At 40.8% G+C, this 21,788-nt stretch overlaps 1 protein-coding gene across 21 annotated transcripts in view; it reads right to left on the bottom strand.

Moving 5' to 3' along the window:
- The window catches only part of ADD1 (adducin 1), a 262,757-nt gene that overhangs the window by 220,974 nt on the left and 19,995 nt on the right, over positions 1–21,788 (bottom strand). The window contains exons 1-2 of one of the 21 annotated variants that reach the window (XM_050947459.1): positions 18,269–18,491; positions 9,009–9,078 (exon numbers count right to left, since the gene is read on the bottom strand). The exons of 18 other annotated variants lie outside the window; for them this stretch is intronic. The gene's annotated coding sequence lies outside the window, so the exon portion shown is untranslated. Of the gene's footprint in view, positions 1–9,008; positions 9,079–18,268; positions 18,492–21,788 lie in introns of those variants that run through there. 2 more of the 21 variants (XM_050947458.1, XM_050947457.1) reach the window with 2 other exon arrangements.

A 21,788-nucleotide genomic window follows, 5' to 3' on the forward strand; every position in this document is an offset into this window, starting at 1 on the left:
CCAATAGGGGCTCTTTCTGAGCTGCAGCTTGTTTGCTGAAAACTCTGCCCTTCCACCCCTCCTCCCGACATTTCACGTTCTTTGAAAACTCTGCTGGGACAGAGAAAGTAGGCTCAAAAAAAGAGGCTATGTCCAGGAAACCCCGTATGTATGGTAACCCTAGTCTGAGGGCCATAGATGGAACAACAACTTCGAGTGAAGATGGCTGGAACTCAGATTTATGTGACTTTCCTTTCTGTGCAGACCAGTTCCCGAAACAAAACAACATTCCAGTCAAGGATGGCATCCATGGTAAGATGGACCCTGAACTGGGTAGAACCATCCGCAGATAGAGATTGTGTAAGTTCTGCCAGCATTAACTTTACTCACAAACTCATCTTAGCTCATGTAAAAATAATTTTTAAAAACCTTAAGTTTTCTATTGCTATCTTATGTAATTTTTATTTATTGCTGCAACATGTCTTCTAATCTAGGAAGACAACGCCTAAATTAAAATAACTATTTAAATCAGGAAATTACCATCTAGAAAAACTTTTGAAAAATGTAAGACACTCTCTTGTAGACACAAAGCAGTGTGGCAAAAGTGAAATTTCATATTCTAGTCTATCTTTATTTCATTATACAGAGATCTTTTCCCTCTACCAGAAGCAGCTAAAACTTTCACATATGAAGAAACTTTCACACAGCAGCTGTCAGGAAGACTGAAGAAACAGGTCACCGTAAGGACAAACTAGAGGTCCAGGAGAAAAGTTTTGTTTTGCAGATTGAAACACAACGCACAGGCAACCTATGGAACTCGCTGCCAGAGAATGTTGTGATAGCCAAAAGTATAATCAGGTTCAAAAAGAATTAGCCAAGATGGTCAAGGACACAAGCCCATGCTCTGGATGTCCCTAAACTTCTGTCTGCCAGAAGCTGGGACTGGATGAGTAATTGCTCTGTTCTGTTAATTCCCTCTGAAGCTTCCGACACTGGGTACTGTCGGAAGATAGGATACTGGACTAGATGGACCACTGGTCTGAGCCAATATGGCCATTCTTATGTTCTTATGAAAGAACCCTACATGAAGCCTGATGCATCATTACCTTAAATATTACAATGAGGAATCATGGCACTAAAAATCAGATTTAAACTGCTTTTTAGTTATTTCAATTGTTTTGGTAGTGTTCTTTGTTCTGAGCTCCACTGAAGTATGTAGCCACAGAGCTTGAAAACGTCACTCATCTACTCATCACAAGCAATTAGAAAACTTACCACGGGAATTGGGGAGCCTAAATCATCAATTTCCACAAAATCTGAGCTCTCTCAAAAAGCCATCTTAGTCCACATATGAAGTGTTCTCTTCTCTGCATGCAATTCCAGTGCCTCCACTGCTGCTCACAGATTTGCCAAGCAACAGCACTGTGAAACTAACAATATGGCTGAAACAATCCAGAAACCTGTGGGCAGCAATTAAACTCATGATTCATTTAAGTTTCATGAATCCTTTTAGGAAGCATTATTAACAGTAGGGGCAAGTGGAGGAGATACTCATAAGAGAGATGAACCCACAAAAAGAGGAAGGAAAAGGAAAAACAGGAAAGAGCTCCACCTGCCCTATAGCAGCCAGGAGGCTCTGGAAAGGGAAGAGGAGTAAAAATTTACAGCAGTTAGAAGAGGGTGGAGCTTTAAGTTTACCAGAGACCTACAAGTTGAAACGAACATGAAAGTTGGAGACTTCCAGCAGGGGACAGACAGCACCCTGGTAGAAATCCCAGAACTTCCAAATTACCAGAAACTGGAAGCGTTAGGGGGACTGGAATTTTTACAAAAGACATTGCGTTTCTCTGGTGTGGGCTCCCCACCCTCTGTGTCTAATCTATTTCTGGCTAACAAGAAGTGTCTAGTAAAATAATTTTAAGACCTCACCAAGCCTGTTGGCACTCTAGACTTAGGTGGAATTGGAAGTGCTTATTCCCAGAAAGAAGCAAGAATCTGCTAAGTACCATACTTTCTGCAATTTAGTCATCTGCTAAACTCTCAGCTCACAGCTGTACTTATCCAACCCTCAGGACAGATTCCAATTCTGCAAAATGCAAGCTTTGTAAAAACAAAAAAACAAAACAAAAAGCAGAACAGACAAATAAGGTTGTGACTGCAAACACAGCCTTCCATAAGAGAACGGATATAGACTGGAACAGTTCTAAGATGTGTTGACGGTTCCATTCATTCAATGCTCTATTAACTATAATCTGACAACACTAAGGGCTAGATTTTTTTTTTTTAAAGTTAAAGCAAATTCCCATGCGCAGAGCCCAAATAAAGATACACAGTAGTAATTCTAGAAGTTATTTGCATCATCTTCTCTCTGTCTCACACTCAATGCTGTGAAGTACCTTAAAGGGTAGTTTCCATAAACAAGTCTTTATTATGCTCTTTAGCTTCATGAAAATCTTGCGACTGACACAAGTAGAACATTGCTATGAACCAACGACAGCATAATGCTTCAGCTCATAGCTTCAGCGCATAGTCTGTAACTAACGGCCTTGGCTACATTGAGGTTTAATCTGCAAAGCGTTAATGCACAATATGCAAATCACACCAATAATGTGCACACAGGACAGCTGTGACCTCTTTCAGTTCACATCAGTTGCACATTGCACCGGGTTATAAAATTTGGTAATGCTCAGGAGATTAATGATGGCTTTGTTCACATGGGATTTCCAAAATGCACTGAACAACTGATGGGACCATGTGCCTATCATTTGCTCCCTGCATCAGGGGGATCAGAGTTTATAAACAGAAAACAGTATTTCTCCATGGTGCTCTGAAGGCTGGTGGACCACTGTGGCAAGTTTACAAACAAACATAGCGTTGTCTAGAAAGGTCCATGATGGAAAGATCTTTCAGAACTCAGCTCTATTTATCTCAATGAATAAGGGACAGTTTGCCCCCAGAATCATTATGGATATTAGTGGTGTGGCGACTACTCTAGTTATCCCGGGAGACCTGGTTTATTCTCTGATGTCCTGGTTAAGGAAGCCATTCACAGGTCACTTGGATGGAAGGAAGGAACTGTTTAACTATCACCTTAGTAATTGCAGTGACAGTAAAGTACACATTTGGTCATCTGAAAGAAAGGTGGCGCTGTTTACAGACTATGTTGGAAGATTCAGAAAAAAAAACTTGCCTAAGATTAAAGCTGCATCTGGTATTTTGCATTTATAATAGTAAGGGATAAAGTTTTAGGGCTTGTCTTCACTGTGGGCTAAATCGCTGATGCAATCGATTTAGTGGGTCTGGTGAAGACGCGATAAGTCTACAGGAGAGCATCTCTTGCTGACACAGCACTGCGTCGACACTGCGGTAAGTTGATGTAAACTACATAGACTTAAGTTATGTAAATTATCATTATAATAAAATTGCAAGGAATCTGACCAGATATTCCATGTAAGACATCTGTGAAAATGTTATGATTTGCTGAGTATGATTAAGGTTGCCAGGTGTCCAATTTCCAACCAGAACACCCTGTTGAAAAGGGACCTTGGCAGCTCCAGTCAACACCGCTCTCAGAAAGCTGGCAATCCTAAGTATGATAATCTTATTGATATGGTTGTATCATCTTTGTAATGTGAGTTATAGATTTGTATGTATAGGGTCATCAGCTTTACAATGAACCCATTGAAAGGCACCAGAGGATACACCTGATGAGTCAGCAAGACGTGTGGGAACATAGTGAGTGACGTTCCAGTGAACACCGCTCTCCGAATGGCTTGTAACATCTGGGATAAAATTCCACCAACCAAGGGGTGGAGGTGGATGGGTTATCAAGTCTGTTCCGACATTGGATTTTTAGGCCGTCATGCCTTCATGGTTGCACAGGAATGGACCAAAAGGTGAACAATCGCTATGTTCGACTGTCTGGCTAAGCACTGAAGTAGAAGAAGAAGAACACAGCGAGCAACTGTTGTTGGTCAAGTTCTCTGGGATTTTGTTGTTAAGAATGGGGAAGAGCACAAGATATGTGTTCTGCATCTATCTCTGACAGTACTGTGTTAATTTTTCATTTTAGTGAAGTTGAGCAATGACACTTTGCGCACTGATTCAAAGGAACAGTAATGCTTCTAGTGTGGGACTGAAGAAATTACTTTTTAAGAATACTTTGATAGTTTATGGGGGGGCGCGGGGGAGGAGACCTCTACCAGTGCTTGAGCTACAATACCCTAAAGTGGGGGAAATAAAGAGTACAATATCTAATGTAGGGATGTAAATCCAATTAAAACTCTTACCCCAGTCTCACATGCTATATAAAGAGGTCTGACACAACATGCCATGTCTCTCTTATGGGGGTGCGGTGGATGCCTTGGGCAGCCCTCTCTGAAAATGCTAAGGTGAGGGCAGGCTCCAAAAGGAAGAGCAGATGCTCCAAAAACTGGTAGTTAAACTCACCAACTAGTCACAAACTGTGCTTCTGATCTCCCACACCAGTTACTAAGAAGCTGAAAAAGAAATCACATAGCCTCCTTTATTGCATTCCAGTTCTCTGGCTCCCAATCAGCTCATAAGTCCAGTACAGTTAGAAGTTATTTAAAAACTCTACTCACTGTACAAAACGTTCGTCTGACCCTAAAGGATCACGTTACCAGGTCAATATTAGTTTGTATCTTACCCAAAATACCAAGCTGCCAGCCAATCCTTTAGTGTCTAAAATTAAAGGTTTATTACAAGGAAAATAGAAAAGAGAGTTGTTAAATGATAAAGCCCTCAGATACATACAGAGACTTCAAAGTCCATATAGCAGGTTCTCAACAATATTGGTGAGTTTCCTGGCTTGAAAGTACCTCTGAAACACATCCAAATCTTGGATAGGTCATTCAGTCCTTTGCTACAAACTGAAGTTCTGAACAAAGTTACTCCAGAGGTAAGAAGCAGGAATGAAGACAAAATGGAGACGATGTAGCTGCCTTTTATATTTTTTTGCCATGCAGCTTGTACTTCCTTTGTCCCAAACACAAGCTGCCCAGCACATTGCATGGAAAAATCCACAGATAACTGAAATGTACAGATAGGCAAAATATGAAAAATGGTGCTTGAAAACTTTGATTTAAGGATATTTACTCTGTATATTTTGACATGGGTAGTAGACAATTTGTGTTTTAATTGTTATGAAGCTTTAACTTTTTAAATCTCAACATCTACTGTCATGAAATAATTATTGTCTGACTTCCCCCCCCAAAGATTTCCCTCAACTGTGAATATTTAAAATTGATAATCAAAAAAATGTTTAAAAATAAATTCTGCCAAAATTACATATGGGCTGCAAAGATCAGCCATTTGTAAAGCCTGCCTACTTGCAGCATGTATTCACCCAAGAGACAGAATGAGTATGAAGGTCCAGTAGTCTTGCAAGTTAATATTTACCAGAGAGAACACAACTGCAAGCATCACTGTAGTGAGAAACAAGGATACTTGCTGGCATTGCACAGAGGATGAATTCAACAGTTGGTGTAAGGATTTTATTAAGTCAGTTCACTTAAGCATTTTATTATTTATTTCAATAGCATCCACCATGTGCTGGGCACTGTCCATATATACACAGGAAGACTAAACTCTTGGCGGCAGAGATTATTTAAAATGATATGTATCATATGAAAAATAGGGAGAAGCATTTTTAATGCATACACAATATAGAAAAAACAAACTGTACACCTAAGTACTTCCCTACTCTGTACACTAATGAATTTTGCCAATTTCTTGTAGGCATCAATGAAGATGCAAGTCTTGATGATGGATTTGAAGAGGTGAGGGTAGGATTTAAAAGATACTTCTGTGCGGGGATTCTGTGCCAACGCGGGGTTGCAGAATTCATATGGTCCACAATTTTCTGTGTCCCCATGCAGAAAAATGCAAAAAAAATCTGGTAGAGGAAATGCCCCTCCCCCCAAACAGAGGTGAGGCATGGGGGGCCACAAAGGGTTATGCGCCACTGCTTTTCCCGCCCCTCCCCCCCTTTGCAAATGGAGAGCTGCCCAACTCAGAGGCTACATCTAGTCTTGGGCTCCATGGACTCTGCAGCTGAATGCGGCCTCTTGGGTCCTAGTTCCAGTCATGCTCCCCTTCTGTGTTCTGGGAGCCTTCCTATTTTCTGTGGAACAGTGAGTTCCTGCGGTGGGGCTGGGTAAGCGGTGGTGAGGGGAAGAGGCAGTGGGGAAACAAGGGGGGTAGAATAGGGCAGGGGAAGGGGAATGTGGGAGTGAGGAGAGGGGATAGAGAAGAGAAGGAGATAGGGGAATCACGGGGGAGGGGCATCCCTCGGCAGCAGCTGGGGCTTTTCCACTAAGCAGGCCCATCGAACCCTCAGCTGACAATCCCTACCCTTCTACACCTGGACCCCTCCGACAAGCCCCCCACACCCAGACCCCCACTGCACTGAGCCCCAACCATGTGCACCTGGACCTCCACCCCATCAAGCCCTCCAGCACCCAGACCCCCCCCAGACCCGCCCCCCCCATGAGCCCAAACACCATAACCTGGATCCCCTGCAGAGTCCCATTATCCCTGCACCCGGAACCCCCCAATGAGCCACTGTGCATCCAGATCTCCCACTGAGCCGCCCACACCTAGACTGCCCCACCCAGAAACCTCTCACATCACACCTGGATCCCCCCACACTAAGTACTTCCACACTTGGGTCCTGCTGGGCTGAGCCTGCCTACTACCCACACCTGGTGAGCCTGGCACAGAGGGGCGGGGCCCTGGAGTGTTTCTGGGGCAGGCCCAATCACTACACTCTTAAACTTCATTTCAAGTGACCAGCTTCAACATGTTACCCCTTTTGCTTAACAATCTGTCCCAACTTGTATTTAGCTCAGACTCTGCTTCCTTCCCCAGACCTAATGAAGATCTGTGTAGTCTGAAAGCTCATAACTTCCAGCAACAGAAATTGGTCCAATAAGAGATATTACCTCACCTACCTTCTCTCTCATTTATCTGGGAACACCACCACTATGACGACGCTTCACACACATTTATGCTGACTTTCATTATATTCACTCAAATATTATATTTTAAGTGTTTTCTCCAAAAGTTGTTTGATAACAGTACACCTCTACCTCGATATAACATGACCTGATACAACACGAATTCGGATATAATGCAGTAAAGCAGTGCTCCGGGGATCAAAGCAAGTTCAATATAACGCAGTTTCACCTATAACGCAGTAAGATTTTTTGGCTCCCGAGGACAGCGTTATATCGAGAAAGAGGTGTATTTTAAAAGTTAACTTAAACTGTATGTAACAAATCACTATACTTAAAAAAAAATGAAAAGCAAATGATATTGAACACTTGAGGAATTGTTTATGCAAAGTCTCATGATGTTTGTTAAAAGCAGCAATCATTCATTTTTTAAATGGCTTCTATGCATACTCTGCAGAGAGGCCAACAAAATTAATCCTTCTTTATTCCTGATGGGGCCTTGAGAATGTCTACCTCCATCCCCACATTCTATAATCACCTTCCTTCCAATTAGGGACAAGACTCCCTTTGCAATCTGTCAACACTGTTCCTCTGCTGCCCAAAAGGTTTACATGAGTAGGGCCCTACCAAATTCATGGCCCTGAAAAATGCATCACAAACCATGAAATCAGGTCTCCCCCTGTGAAATCTGGTCTTTTTTTGTGCTTTTCCCTATACAGATGTCACAGGGGAGACCAGCGTTTTGCTCCAAAAGGGAGTTGCAGGGGAGTGGCAAAGTTATTTTAGGGGGGTCACGGTATTGTTGTGCTGCCTTCAGAGCTGATTGGCCAGAGAGTGGTGGCTGTTGGCTGGGTGCCCAGCTTTGACGGGCACACCCCACCAGCAACAGCGCAGAAGTAAGGGTGGCAACACCATCCCATCCCATCCTTCTGTGCTGCTATCTTCAGAGCTGGGCAGATAGAGAATTGCAGCTGCTGCCTGAGGGCCCAATTCTGCAGGCAGCAGCACAGAAGTGAGGTTGGCAACAGCATACCACACTATCCTTACTTCTGCACTGCTGCTGACAGCAGCTTTGCCTTCAGAGCTGGGCTCTGCCTCTTCTCTCTAACTGCCCAGCTCCGAAGGCAGTGCCGCAACCAGCAGCAGCACAGAAGTAAGGGTAGCAATACTGTGAGCCCCCTACAATAACCTTGCATCCCACCACACAACTGCCTATTGGGTCAGCACCGTGAAATTTCAGATTTAAATAGCTGAAATCATGAAATTTACTATTTTTTACAATTCTATGACTGTGAAATTGACCACAATGAACCATGAATTTGTTAGGCCCTATACATGAGACACTTCCTTCCCCAACTCTGTGGGCCTCAGAAGAAAAAGGCAGAGTGATTAATGTGTAGGCCTGCTGCAAGGTAGTGCAGAGCTCTTCCAGAATGCTGCTCAACAATCTTGAATATGCCAGTTTGCATTGTAAAGTTATCTGAGCAGATCATTTTATACAATATTCTTGCCTCAGAGACAGAGAGAGAGAGAGAGTAACACCCCACAGCTGTGCAGGAACTTCACAACCCCATTCTAATACAGAAACCTTTGATCCCCGCTTGGATCTATTACTACAAGTTAGAAAAAAAGTCTGGTAAATATAAAAATGAATTTAAATATAGCGTACAGGCTGTTTCCATGGCACCAAATATGCTTACTATAATCAAGCCTTCATCACCATGGGGGTAAGAGTGACAGTGGAGGATACTCTCTCTTTTTAGTTCCATCTGGAGATCCAGTTCTCTTCACATGCACATTGCATCTTAGAATTCTGCTGCAGCAAGCGATTTTGATAGAACAAACCAAATGCATTCCCCATACTAGCAAAGTTAAATACAACCATTTATCATTGCACAGACAAGGCCCTTAGCACATAAAAGCCATTTGCAAGATATACCTTTTGCAAAGGGAAAATTGAACAACTTCATTTATGCTATCACCAAGACTTTAACTGAGCACCAGCTCAGATTACAAGATTTGTCAGAATACATAAAATAAAATTCTTCCTACCTTGTTTCTGTCTGCATAGTAGTCGTCAGAGGCTCTCTCCCTACTGGGCTTTAAAAATCATGCTCAACCACTGTTAAAACATGACCAGAAAGGTTTTCAATTGCAGTTTGGTTAACAAATGCATATGGTGCAAAACTACGCCAGAACCACCAAGCTCTTGTGTAGGTGTTGAATATTATGAAAACTATTGTAATAGTTTGTACCTGACTACAGCTTCCAGACAATCCTTGGTAGAATTCCGTATTGCTGAAATTGTACAAAAGCATAGTTTGTAAACTTAGTTATAAGGTTACTGTAGTGAGAGATGGCACAGTCTAGTGCACTGAGCAGAGAACTGTAATTCAGGAATACTGACTTCTAACACAGGTTCTCACAAGGACTTCCTCTGTGGCCTAGGGAAGGTCATAACTTCTCTAACATCTGTGAAATGGTGATAGTACTTACATCCATAGCAATGTCGTCATAAGTCACCTTTGTACAATGCTAAGCATTATTTCATGTATGTTCTGGTATCCCATCAGTTTCAACATTTTTAGAGCCAAGTATAATGCATAGTAGCCTCACATTACACAGTATCTTTTCAAAGGTTTCAAAGTAGCAGATGTGTTAGTCTGTATCCGCAAAAAGAACAGGAATAGTTGTGGCACCTTAGAGACTAACAAATTTATTTGAGCATAAACTTTCGTGGGCTACAGCCCACTTCATCGCAACTTGTAAAGTGCTTCAGATCAACCGGGCTATCTCCAGTGGGATTTCTAAAAAACAACTGGGTGAGGCAATTAAAACACATCATCTGTTAAAAATGGACTTCACTATGTTATCCTGTTCACATTTCTGCTAACCCATTTGAGCAGTTCTTTGTGTGCCTTTACAGAGTATAATCTAAATAGTACTGAATTTTCATCTGGACAGTTGGTTATTCCTCATGAAAAACAGATACGCAGACAAAAATCTCATGAAGATCATTTATTTTTCAGTAGTGTCTAGAAAACCCAGCCAAGGTACCACGACCTTTATGCGAGGTGCTGTATATAAATAGGCTCCTGCAACTACATCTGTGCAGGCAGATCTTTATGCCCATTTACAGTTTGACTTCAATGAGACCCTCCTCATACATAAGTATTGTCCACCCATGCAGATCCAACCGCAGAACAGGGCCATAGAAACTTAATCCTTACCTCCTCCCCTCCCACAGAGTTTGCAATCTAAATTAAGACCTGAGGCAACTAGTTAGAAAAACAATAGGAGGGGGGAGGATGTGGGCAAAAGTAATAAGATTACTCTGTTATAATAAGTTAACGCTCACAATTTAATTCTATTAAATAATTTGGCTTTGGGTGTGTATTTAAGACGTTTAAACCTCTACCTACTCTGTTTTTTAAAACAAAACCATCAACTTGTTAGTTTTGTTTTCTGGTATAACCAAGAAGGATCCAGGATAATGATGACAGAGTCACTGAAACGTCCACTGTAATGGTGACATTTTACTAGCCCAAATATCTGACTACTGGCCAAAATGTATTATTATTTTCCTAGCCACTGATCATCAATAAGTTCCATCCCATAAAACATCATTCACCAGAATGACTTCTCAAATTTCCAAGATTTTACAAATTATTGGTTTTCTTGCACAATTTCCCACCACATCTTGGAGTCCTGAAAGTTAACATTTGTTCCTACTTTTTTCCCCCTCTATCAGACACACGCACACTTGCTTATTTTATATAGGGTTGTTCATAAATGCCAGGCTTCTGGTTAAAGAGGAAAAAAGCATGAGGCATGAACCATCAAGGTGAACAAAACAAAACGGATAAAGAGGTTCAGCCGTAGCCTAGTGGTAAAGTTGGATATATCACATAAAATACCTGGGTTAGATTCTTACTCTTACAATAAAGAGTCTTGTGTTGTTCAGGAATGAGCCATGTGACAAAATTCCTGAAGTCTCGTCTACACCAAGAAAAAAAATATCAGATTGATAAGGTAACTATCCACTGGTGCATGATGGAAACTGTGAACAGACATACTTTTCAACACCACTTTGATCCCTTCATACCTAAACATCCATCCATATTCCTCCATTGAGTCCTTCCCAAAAGACCCCCCAACAAAAAATCAGCTGCAGAGTAGGGAAACCCTTCATGAGAAATTCTGCGATCTGAATGCCCCTTTTTAAAAACCCAGACACTGTTAAAATAAGTGCCTCTACTACTTGCAACCACCTTATAGACAGCAAACAATTTTTCAAGAAGTTAGAGCCCAAACTATTTACAGCTCTATAGGTCAAGACCGAAACCATACGTAAGAACACAGGAATTGCCACACAGGATCATACTAGAGATTCAACTAGTCCAATATTCTGTCTCTAACAGTGACCAGGACCAGATGATTTATAGAAGGTTTAAGAAACAATAATGGACAGTTAATGCATGACTTATGCTGTCCAGCATGAGTTCTCTCTTGCATTTTTAACACATCTAATGTAATTGTAGTTGATGTCATAAGAATGTCTAATCTTTTTTGGAACTATAAGTTATTTGCCGCAATGATATCTGGTGGCAATGAGTTCTACAGGTTAGTTATGACTTGTTTAAATAACTATTCCCTTTAATCAGTTTCAAATGTGTTGTCTTTAAATTTCATTCAAGTCCCAAGACTCTTGTATTATGAGAAAGATAAATATTCTATTCAGGTTCTTATGCTGTGCCCATCAGGAACCAGAGCCCCTATTTCATTTATTATTTTATTTTTCTCTACACTATACTACACTCCTACCCTCACTCTGCACTGAACAATACCTATCTTCTCAATCTCTCCACATGGGGGAAGTCTTCTCATGTCTCTAGCATTTGAAAGTAGTATTCCTATTGAGAGTATACCATAGATTCATATACCAGGATTAGAAAATACTGGGAATATTATAACCATTCCTTTTACATCTATCATCATGTACTTTTTTGCCCACTGCTGAGAACTGAGCATTTCAGGGGGCTGTCCACAGTGACACCCAGTTCCTTATTGAGTAATTACAGTTTACTTGAAACCAGTAAATGTGTATTATTAATTCAAATTATTCCTTCCAATACGTACTACTTTGCACTTGTCAACTCTGAATCTGCCAGCATGCTTTAATCTAGCTTGCTAGCTTTTCCTGGACTTCCTTACTCTACTCCAATGTAAGTAAACTAAATAATAGTGCTATCTTCAAGTATTATTCACTATTCACTCCCATTCTTCCAGATCACTGATATATCAAACACCACGAGTCCTAGTGTGCAACCTTAGGGCATCCCACTGTTAATTTTTTTGCCATGTTGAAAACTGGACATTTATTCCTTTTGTTTTCGTCTCTTCGCCAGTTTTCTGCCTACAGCTGAATGCGGTCTCTCATACCATGACCACTTCGTTTCCTTAATAGTTCTTGTGAAGAACTTAGTCAAAGGCTTTTTGAAAGTCCAGATAACTAGTGTAATCCAGTTCTCATCTTGACAATAGGTATAGAGTTCTGTGTAACTCCATGTCTGACGTTTTTCATGTGTACTAGACAATCCCTCTTATCTTACACTCCATGCTCCAAACAGCAGTAGGGATCGGACATGGAGCCTTAACGAACTAGTTGCAGGGTGTTGGTGTGAGTTTACACTGAGGTGTCTGAAGGGTGGTGAGATGGGTTGGTCCTGGGGTAGGTGCTGTCTGGTAGGATGAGGGGGGGCCAGATACCCCCACATACTTTCTGTCCCACTAGCTGCATCCTCCTCCAGGCTTATCCCCCTTCCCATTTGGCTCCAGCTTGGAGAACCTCAAGTTGGGAGGTAGAAAGGCCTGCCAACTACCTGAAGAGCAGTGCCATCGCAACCTCCATTGTCAGAGAGATAACTACAGGGCCATTTCTGTAGCCCAACTGGATATGTGGGATCTAGCTGGGCTGCGAGAATACGTAACTGAGCTGTCAGATATAAGACACTTGGCGGCCCTGCTTGTAAGGCCCACACTTGAAAGAAATATCTAAGTCTATCTATCTAGCATCCCCCTTGTAGTTTCTCAGCGCCTCACAATTGTACTATTAAAATAGCCACTTGGTAGATTATCAGAAATTTTGGATAAAATTTATCAGTAGCCTAATTTAAAAACTGGCTAGGAGACAGAAGGGTCTATGAATAATCTAGTGAAATTGAACACAAACATTTGTAGGGTATATCTACTCTAAGGCCAGATCCTCCACGGTGCTGAGCACCTCCTGCAAAACGCTGAACTCTCTCAACTCCATGAACAGAAATTTGAGGGCATTTAGCCTCTCACAGGAAGCAATCAGCATGTTGCAGGATTGGGTGTTAACAGGAGCATGATAGGGCTTTCAAATTGAAATTTTGCCATTGTCTTTGACAGAAGCAAGATTAAGATCGAAGCTTTGCTCTGCAAAATCTAACTCAAAATGTAACTGAAAGTGATTTGTGCCTCATTAGCGAGCACTATCAGGCGGGGAAAGTTCAGTTTTTTGTTCTACTGGATCCATACATTAATACTTGATTATTAGCAGCATTCTACAATAAACAGAGCTTATATTAACATAAAAAGAAATAGATTAAGCCATCATCTGGGCCTCCCACTGCACTCTGTCTTGTAGGCTATAAGCTCGCTCACCAGAGATGCTAGAATCCCCAGCCCCTACTCCTTTACTTAACTGTCCTAAAGCCACTGGCAAACGAGCAGCAGAAGCTGGAATCTGGCCTGATTCATATAACCTGTATTAATAAGTATTTTGCCTGGGAGGGATACATGCTGATTCTCTTCTTTAGAAGTTTGACAGAAACTGGTCTTAAAGACAGTACTAGATTGTTCCCTTTCTGGGAATACAGAAGAAAAATCAAATTTAAATTACAATTAAACAAGCATTGTCTTTTCAATATATCTAATATTTTGTAGTAGCTAGATCTAATCTGACGTTATTTGTTGTGACCTATCATGCCAGTTTGGAATGATATAACTAATTGAAAATACTTATAATTTAAAAGTGACAAAGAGTCCTGTGGCAGCTTATAGACTAACACAGATATTGGAGCGTAAGCTTTTACGGGTGAATACTCACTTCATCAGACGCAGACGTATTCACCCACAAAAGCTTATGCTCCAATACGTCTGTTAGTCTATAAGATGCCACAGGACTCTGTCGCTTTTTACAGAGGCAGACTAACATGGCTACCCCTCTGATACTATAATTTAAAAAACTCACATTCCTAATAAACAAGAATCAAATCCAATACTATTAGTATTGTTCCAAATGCACAGATAAGTGAGACAGAAAACAAATACACAGGTCAGAGTGACTAGCCTTTTCTTATTACCTCCATTTTGCAAAACTACTGGTCTGGAATAGATGCAATATGAGGCAAAGCAGATAAAGCAGGGAAGATAATTGCTACAGTAAGATATGCAGAAGGCACACACACAAAAAAAATCGGAACTCTGTGTAGTTCCTGTTACACCAATATCAGTTCCAGACTGGTGGAGTACAGGATGCAGAAATAACCAAGATAGCAAGACAACTTTCCCTTAACCATTAAAGAATTTCATTGAATTAGTACTCAATCCCCCTGTAACTTTAGCATGGGGTAGTCAAAGATGGTAAATCTGCTTTGTTTATCAAGTTCTTGAGCTAGCTCAAGAACTGCACTGTTGACCTGCTAAAAGATAGGTCTGAGGATTTTACATCCAGTTTTTCAATAGTTAGGAAAGAACTTTCTCAAGAGCCAAGGTCTGAGTTTCTAGAATAGGGGTGAGCAAACTTTTCGGCCTGAGGGCTGCATCAGGTTTTGGAAATTGTATGGAGGGCCACTTAGGGGAGCTGTACCTCCCCAAACAGCCAGACATGGCCTGGCCACCACCCCCTATCCCCCCCGCTTCTTGCCCCCTGACACCACCCCCCTTTCCCCAGACTCCTGCTTCATCCAATCCCCCTTTTCCCTGACAGCCCCCCCGGGCCCCTCCCCATCCAACCACATCTTCTCCCTGACCACCCCTGGTACCCCTGGCCCTGACTGTCACACTGCCCCATCCAACCCCCACATCCTTCCTGACTGCCCCACCGGGACCCCTGCCCCATTCAACCCGTTTCCCACCCTCTGACCGCCCCAATCCCTATCCACCTCCCCATCCCTGACCACCACCCCTAACTCCCCTGCCCTCTATCCACCCACCCACCCCCTGCTCCCTTACCGCACTGCGCTGCCCCAGGAGCTCACAGCCCCGCTGCCCAGAGCCTTGCACCAGGGCAAGCTGAGGCTGCGGGGGAGGGGGAACAGCAGGGGAGGGGTTGGGGGCAAGCCTCCTGAGGCAGTTGCTCAGGGGCTGGGTAGGAGGGTCCCGCAGGCTGGATGTGACCAGCAGGCCACAGTTTGTCACCTCTGTTCTAGAATCAATTATATCAAAGAGAGATCACAGAGAATGTACCACTATTGTATTGCAAGAAAAAAGAAACAATGAAAACAATTATAAAAAATGAGTTAATGGTTGTTTTGCCTTGTTGTGTAAATGAAAGGTCTTTCTGAGGTGGGATGGGGGGGATGAAGCTGAGTACTGATGGATTTTTGCCAACAGGGCCTGCTCTTCCTGATACACCAGGATCTATGGTCTTGCCAAGGAGGACTGCTGGAGATAAAAAGCTAGTTTCCATTCTTGATGGAGGGGAGTGGATCCCTGAGGTCTGGGAAAGTGGCCTCAGAAAGGCTAGAGTAGCATCCTGTATGTAAATGGGTGGTTGGTAGGTTGCTGACCAGACCAATGCCAGCCCTGATGCAATGGCTGAATTCCAAAGAACTCTTTTGGTTTTCCAGCACTACCAATCAGTGAGTGGCTCAATGCTGGTAGGAAGATGTACCAAGGTGATGCTGTGGAAGACAATATCTCCTCCAGTACGTATAGTTGGTACTGCTGTTGGTACTGTGGCTTGTCAGTACCAGTCAACATCTTGGTGCCAATGAAAGTTCCGTGGTGTGCATTTCTTCCACTAGTGCCAGGGGTGGCATCAGTGTGGGTGCCTTCCGTACTGGTCCCGCGGTACCAATGGAATCTGCTGCACTGCAGACGGCTCCTTTTCATTTGTCTTCACTACTGGATGAGTTTTATCCCAAGATGCCTTCCTGTGTCTCTCAGAGAGAGGATACCAAGCTCTTTCTTGAACTGCTCTCCCAGGGCTCTGGACAGCCTCTTTCTGTAATCTGCTTCAAAGCTGACAGTCTCAATGATTCCAGTGCTGTGGTAGGTGCTGACTTCACTGAATCTTAGGTGCTTGCTCTACAGAGCACAGTGGGGGGGGGGGGTCCTTAGACCCCAGATCTTCTGTGTCTGATGCCCCTCTAAGACTGACCGAAGCAATCAAATTGGAATCTTGCATCCTGTGATTTTCAGGTTCCAGTGGAGAACAAGGTGCAAACTGAGCATGTGCTTGGGATGTGGTATTTTCTCAGGCAGAAGAGGCACCTGCAGCGCCAGTCTTTAAGCAGGACAGTCAAGGCTTGAAGCCTGCAAGTTGTGTGTTGACCATCTTGAGATCCTTGTACAGGAGTCTGTATGGATGAGAATTATTCAGTCCACGACATCAAAAAGTAAGGGAATGAAGGCTGTTCTGAAGGTGTTTCAGAAGCTTAGATGAAGAAAGCTCTCATAGTAGTCAACAGGACACATCTAGGTTCCACCTTATTGCTATGGATGACCAGAGGGAACTGAGGGAGAGTTGCAGTTGCCCTTCCCTTTATTCTCTTGCATGGAGGCAAAAGCAAGCATAACTGCTGGCTAAAACAATCCGGTCTTGCTTGCATGGGGTGCATGCACAACTTCTGTGGGATCCATACTTACACATATTTGACAAAGAAAAAGGGGTTAAGCAAAACTTAAACAAACAAACAAACTATATTAGGCACCCATTTAGTAGAATTTCTCCCCCCACGCCAGTAGTGATGAAGGGGCTGGCCATATTCTCCATAGCAGTCAGCAAAACTAGACCTATACAGGAGAGCGGTGACCTGTGTCAAAGTTAGACTCAGGACTCAGTTTGTCAGACCACTCTGTTTTATTAGCACAGCGCTCTGCTGATAACACCCAGATAATGTGAGCACCATGCAAAGACACAAATTATCTTATTTATACAGATAAAAAGGCAAGAACTTAACAAGATAACAAAGGAAGCAGAATCTGATAAGTTTACCTGAGCTAGGCATGCATATCTTATTTCCTTACTATTACCGATCTTCTGTTAACGTTTCGCCATTAGAACCCTTGTTTATGCCTAACGTTTCTTTTCCTGACACCTGTATTTCAACATTTCTTATTTCTGCTTAAAGGTACATAAAACATTTCTTTAATCCATTCTTATTTTTACAATATAATTCATTCTACTTTCACACCTGTAAATATGAAACACATGGTGGACCTTTCCAAAGACAGAGGAGCAGCTATGCTCCCAAAAGCTACCACACTCAAGGCAGAAATAATATCCCTAGGAGCTCCCAAAGAGCCATCCTGTCTTTGCAGCACTCCAAAATGCAGGCTATGCCTTAAATGTAGAATAAAGCCCTCCCTCTGGGGTGTGCTTCCTGCTTGCACATATGGTACCTGTACAAAAACTATTACTCAAGATCTATTATCTTTGCTTTTATAAAATACTAAGCTGCTATATTCTAAATATTTCCTGCTGTCACCAACAGTCATATCACCAGGGAACTGTCCCAAAGGCATCTGATGCGGATTACATCAGTTTCAGAACTAACCTTATTATATGCCATGGACACAGGAAATGACTATGAAACAAACATGTCCATCACATTAATCACATCTTACAGAAAAATGTGGTATTAAAACCACTGGCTGCATACAGGTATGATATCAAACTGAGAAACCGTTATTTAAGACACAAAACAGCAACTAATCTTTACTATTTTAGCTCAAAGTTAGAGGGACACTATCAACTTGAATTTAAGAGGAATACAGCACACTTGATAAGTTAAAATGTTTTTAACTATTAAAAATTAATTTTATATATATTATATACATGCACAAACACACACAGGGGGTTTGTTTGTTTGTTTTACACTCCCCATTGATGTTTCCAAGCATCTTCTCAGCAAAGAGAAAGAGTAAAACTGATAATGCAGAGTACTACTGACTACATCATAAACTGTGGAACAAGGTAAATAATTTTACCAGTAACATTTCAGTGATAATGTGGAAGGTACTATAATTCTTATCATACAAGTCTATATTAAAATTACCTGCTAAAATTTGCATAGCTCCCAGTTTGTGATCCATGGTTAATCCATAATGACCAGTTTAAATGTATTAAACAAGCTAAACAGCCAAGTTATTAACTTTGATAATCTTCTTACTGCCCATGCAACAGCATACTTTCAAAACATATGTATTTTTAAAAAGCAGAAAGACTGCGCCCCATGCAAGGATATCTGTCCATGTTGAAAGAGTTCTAGTATAACTGCTAAGTCATCCACTGTTTGAAGATGACTGCCAAATATGGCTTCAGCACTACTTTGAAGTTTCTTTTCTTATCAGTTTAGGCCTTAAACAGCTTGTGCATATTTAAAAGCAAGTGGCAAGGCAGAAAGTTTAAAACAATAAAGCACATTAAACATACACTTTTCCAGTATTCATATAACAGTAAAAGCTTCCTGATGCACATAAAAGCCTTAAGAATATTAACCATTCTTAGGCAACTTTCCATAACTATGAGTGTTAAGCATTATTTTCATAAAGCTAACTTAGGCCCTATTAAACCTACTGGAATTTAATTGCTTAAACAAGACATCATTTTAGCTGTATGCTGTAAAGTGGAAAAAGATCTTGTTTTTATATAATTATTAGTAAAAATCAACAGGAAATTCAAATGGCAGTTCTGAGGAGTAGAGTGGAATTCAGGTTAACAGCCGCCAGGAAGGAAGCTTCCAAACTTTATCTAATCCACATCCTATCCTATCCCCACCAAAACTAATTTATTTGCTTGCACTTCCTTCCAGAAATGAAAGGTTTATTGCTGAAGATATACACAATGGAAAGGATGTGATATGCAGATTTAGGATACACAGCATTCAGAACTATAATAAAATCCAGATACAGCATTTCAAGAGACTCTCTTTGGTTCCATTTGTATAAAGATTATATCTGATATCTTACAACTAGGATATAAAATAATATAGCTTCTGATGGCCCATTTTAATAAATTTATACATCTTTTAAACCACAAACAAAATGTAAAGTAGCAATAAGAATTTTACCTTTAGTTCCCCCATCCCCACATTCTGAACCATATAAACAAAACCATCACAATATAGCTATTCTAAACACATAAGCAGACATTCTAACAGTTTTATGACACAGTATCTTATTTGTAGATCTGAATATATTAGAGAAAAATCACTGAGATCTCAGGCATTGCTAACTTTGACTAAAATCTTTGAGGGGGAGAGTGTTGAGGGGTGACAGAAATACTCAATTTATATTTCATTTAAAAGAGCTAGTATTTTATTGTACAGCAATTTGCGAAATATAATTATTTAACTTTATTACCACAGTGTGCTGGAGCCCTAGTCATGAACCAAGACCCTGTTGTGATGCATGAAAAGAAAAACAAACCTGCCGCAAAGTGTTAAAATCCACAGGAGAGAAGGACGAGCAGTAGAAACAATAAAACAATATTGGGCAGAAAGATAGGCTGTGATATCAGCACAACTGTGGCCCAATAACCATTGTCACAATAACCATGTGTAGACATAATGGCAAAAGGAGAGTCAACAAATTTGAAGGAGAACAATGAAGTCGCTTTGTGGATGTTTACAGGGTGTTCCTCCCAAATGTGGTGGACAGAATGGGAGAAAGCACAAAGATGCCCATTTGAAAATTTAACAACTGGGTGATGGAGGCTGACATCATGGTCCAATCCATAACACGTGCGAAAATAGTTACTTTACATAGCCATTAAAAAAAAAAGGAGAGAGAGAACTATTCTACTCTTCTAAAATGGACTTTTTATCATCACATCTATAAATGCTTAACAAATCAATGTTTTTCTGTTTGTTATAGGAATAGCTAACCTGGTGCGCCTAATGATTTCTAGGCGCCCTGTTTACCTGAGTTACTACTATACATATGAGCAATGAAAGGTTGAACTGAAAATAATATTGTATAATGTGCAAACTATATTTAGTTTAGCTATAAAAATTCTTTCATTAACACCAAATATTGTGTTATGTAACACAACTGATTAAATTAAAGAAACAAAAATATTGTATTGCAATATCACAAGTTGATCATGCACTGCGGATAGGAGTTTTAAACATCTAACTAACATAAGCAAACCCTGAGCACTGAACTAAAGGAACATTAGGATGTTAATGTGAAATACAGCTATTAAATTTTAAATGTTCACATCTATGCTGAAAACTTCCAGTATTTTCCTAGACATTTGTATACTGAGGAGCTTGTTTTTTATTTCAAGTGTTATGTTTCAAAAGTGAATAAGCAGACTAATGCATGAAGGTCATTCAGACCTGGGGAAACAGAGGAAAAGTTATGGCTACTCACAAATTTTAGGTTAACCAAATACTTCCAATATCTGAAATTCTCAGCACTTGGCACTCAAACATTTGAATGGTTTTCATTAGCACTAAAACCTCATCTTCACTACTAAAATAAGGTCTTTTTTTTACCTCAGGATAATTAACGTGTGAGCTATCCCAAAGCAAACACACAATGAAGACAAGGCACCTACTGTTACTATTAAAATTTGTGCCTTAAAAAGACAGTAGCTACTGGCAAATTAATTTCCAGAAATCAAATTCTGTTAGTATGGGATTGTAGTTGTAAATATTTTAACACATAACCTGAAAGACAGAGTTATGGTTACAGATAAAATAATTGGATAACACGGAAATTGTAAGTTGAGGTATCCCAAGCAACTTCAATTCGGCTCATGCATCTCAGCAATCTCGTGCAGCCTCCAGGTAAGACAGATATGTGCTCTTTGGGGATGTATACTATGGGCATTACTGCAATCTAAATAACAAATTAATAATAATAATAGAGCTGTCAATTAATCACCATTAACTCAAGTAATTAAAAAAATTAATCGCGATTAACCACACCGTTAAATGGAATACCAATTGAAATTTATTAAAATATTTTTGGATGTTTTTCTACGTTTTCAAATACATTGATTTCTATTATAACACAATACAAAGTGTACAGTGCTCACTTTATATTATTTTGTATTAACAAATAAAAATGATAAACAAAGGAAATTGTATTTTTCAACTCACTTCATACAAGTACTGTAGTGCAATCTCTTTAGAATGAAAGTGTAACTTACAAATGTAGATTTTTGTTACATAACTGCACTCAAAAACAACACAATGCAAAACTTTTGAGCCTACAAGTCCACTCAGTCCTACTTCTTGTTCAGCTAATCACTAAGACAAACAAGTTTGTTTACATTTACAGGAGACACTGCTGCCTGCTTCATATTTACATTGTCATCTGAAAGTGAAAACAGGCGTTCTTATGGCACTTTTGTAGCCAGCGTTGTAAGGTATTTACATGCCACATATGCTAAACATTGGTATGTCCCTTCATGCTTCGGCCACCATTTCAGAGGACATGCTTCCATGCTGATGAGTCTCATTAAAAAAAATAAATGCATTAATTAAATTTGTGACTGAACTCCTTGGGGGAGAATTGTATGTCTCCTGTTCTGTTTTACCTGCATTCAGCCATATACTTCATGTT

Source organism: Gopherus flavomarginatus, chromosome 3 (genome assembly GCF_025201925.1).
Source record: "Gopherus flavomarginatus isolate rGopFla2 chromosome 3, rGopFla2.mat.asm, whole genome shotgun sequence".
NCBI classification, from domain to species: domain Eukaryota; kingdom Metazoa; phylum Chordata; order Testudines; family Testudinidae; genus Gopherus; species Gopherus flavomarginatus.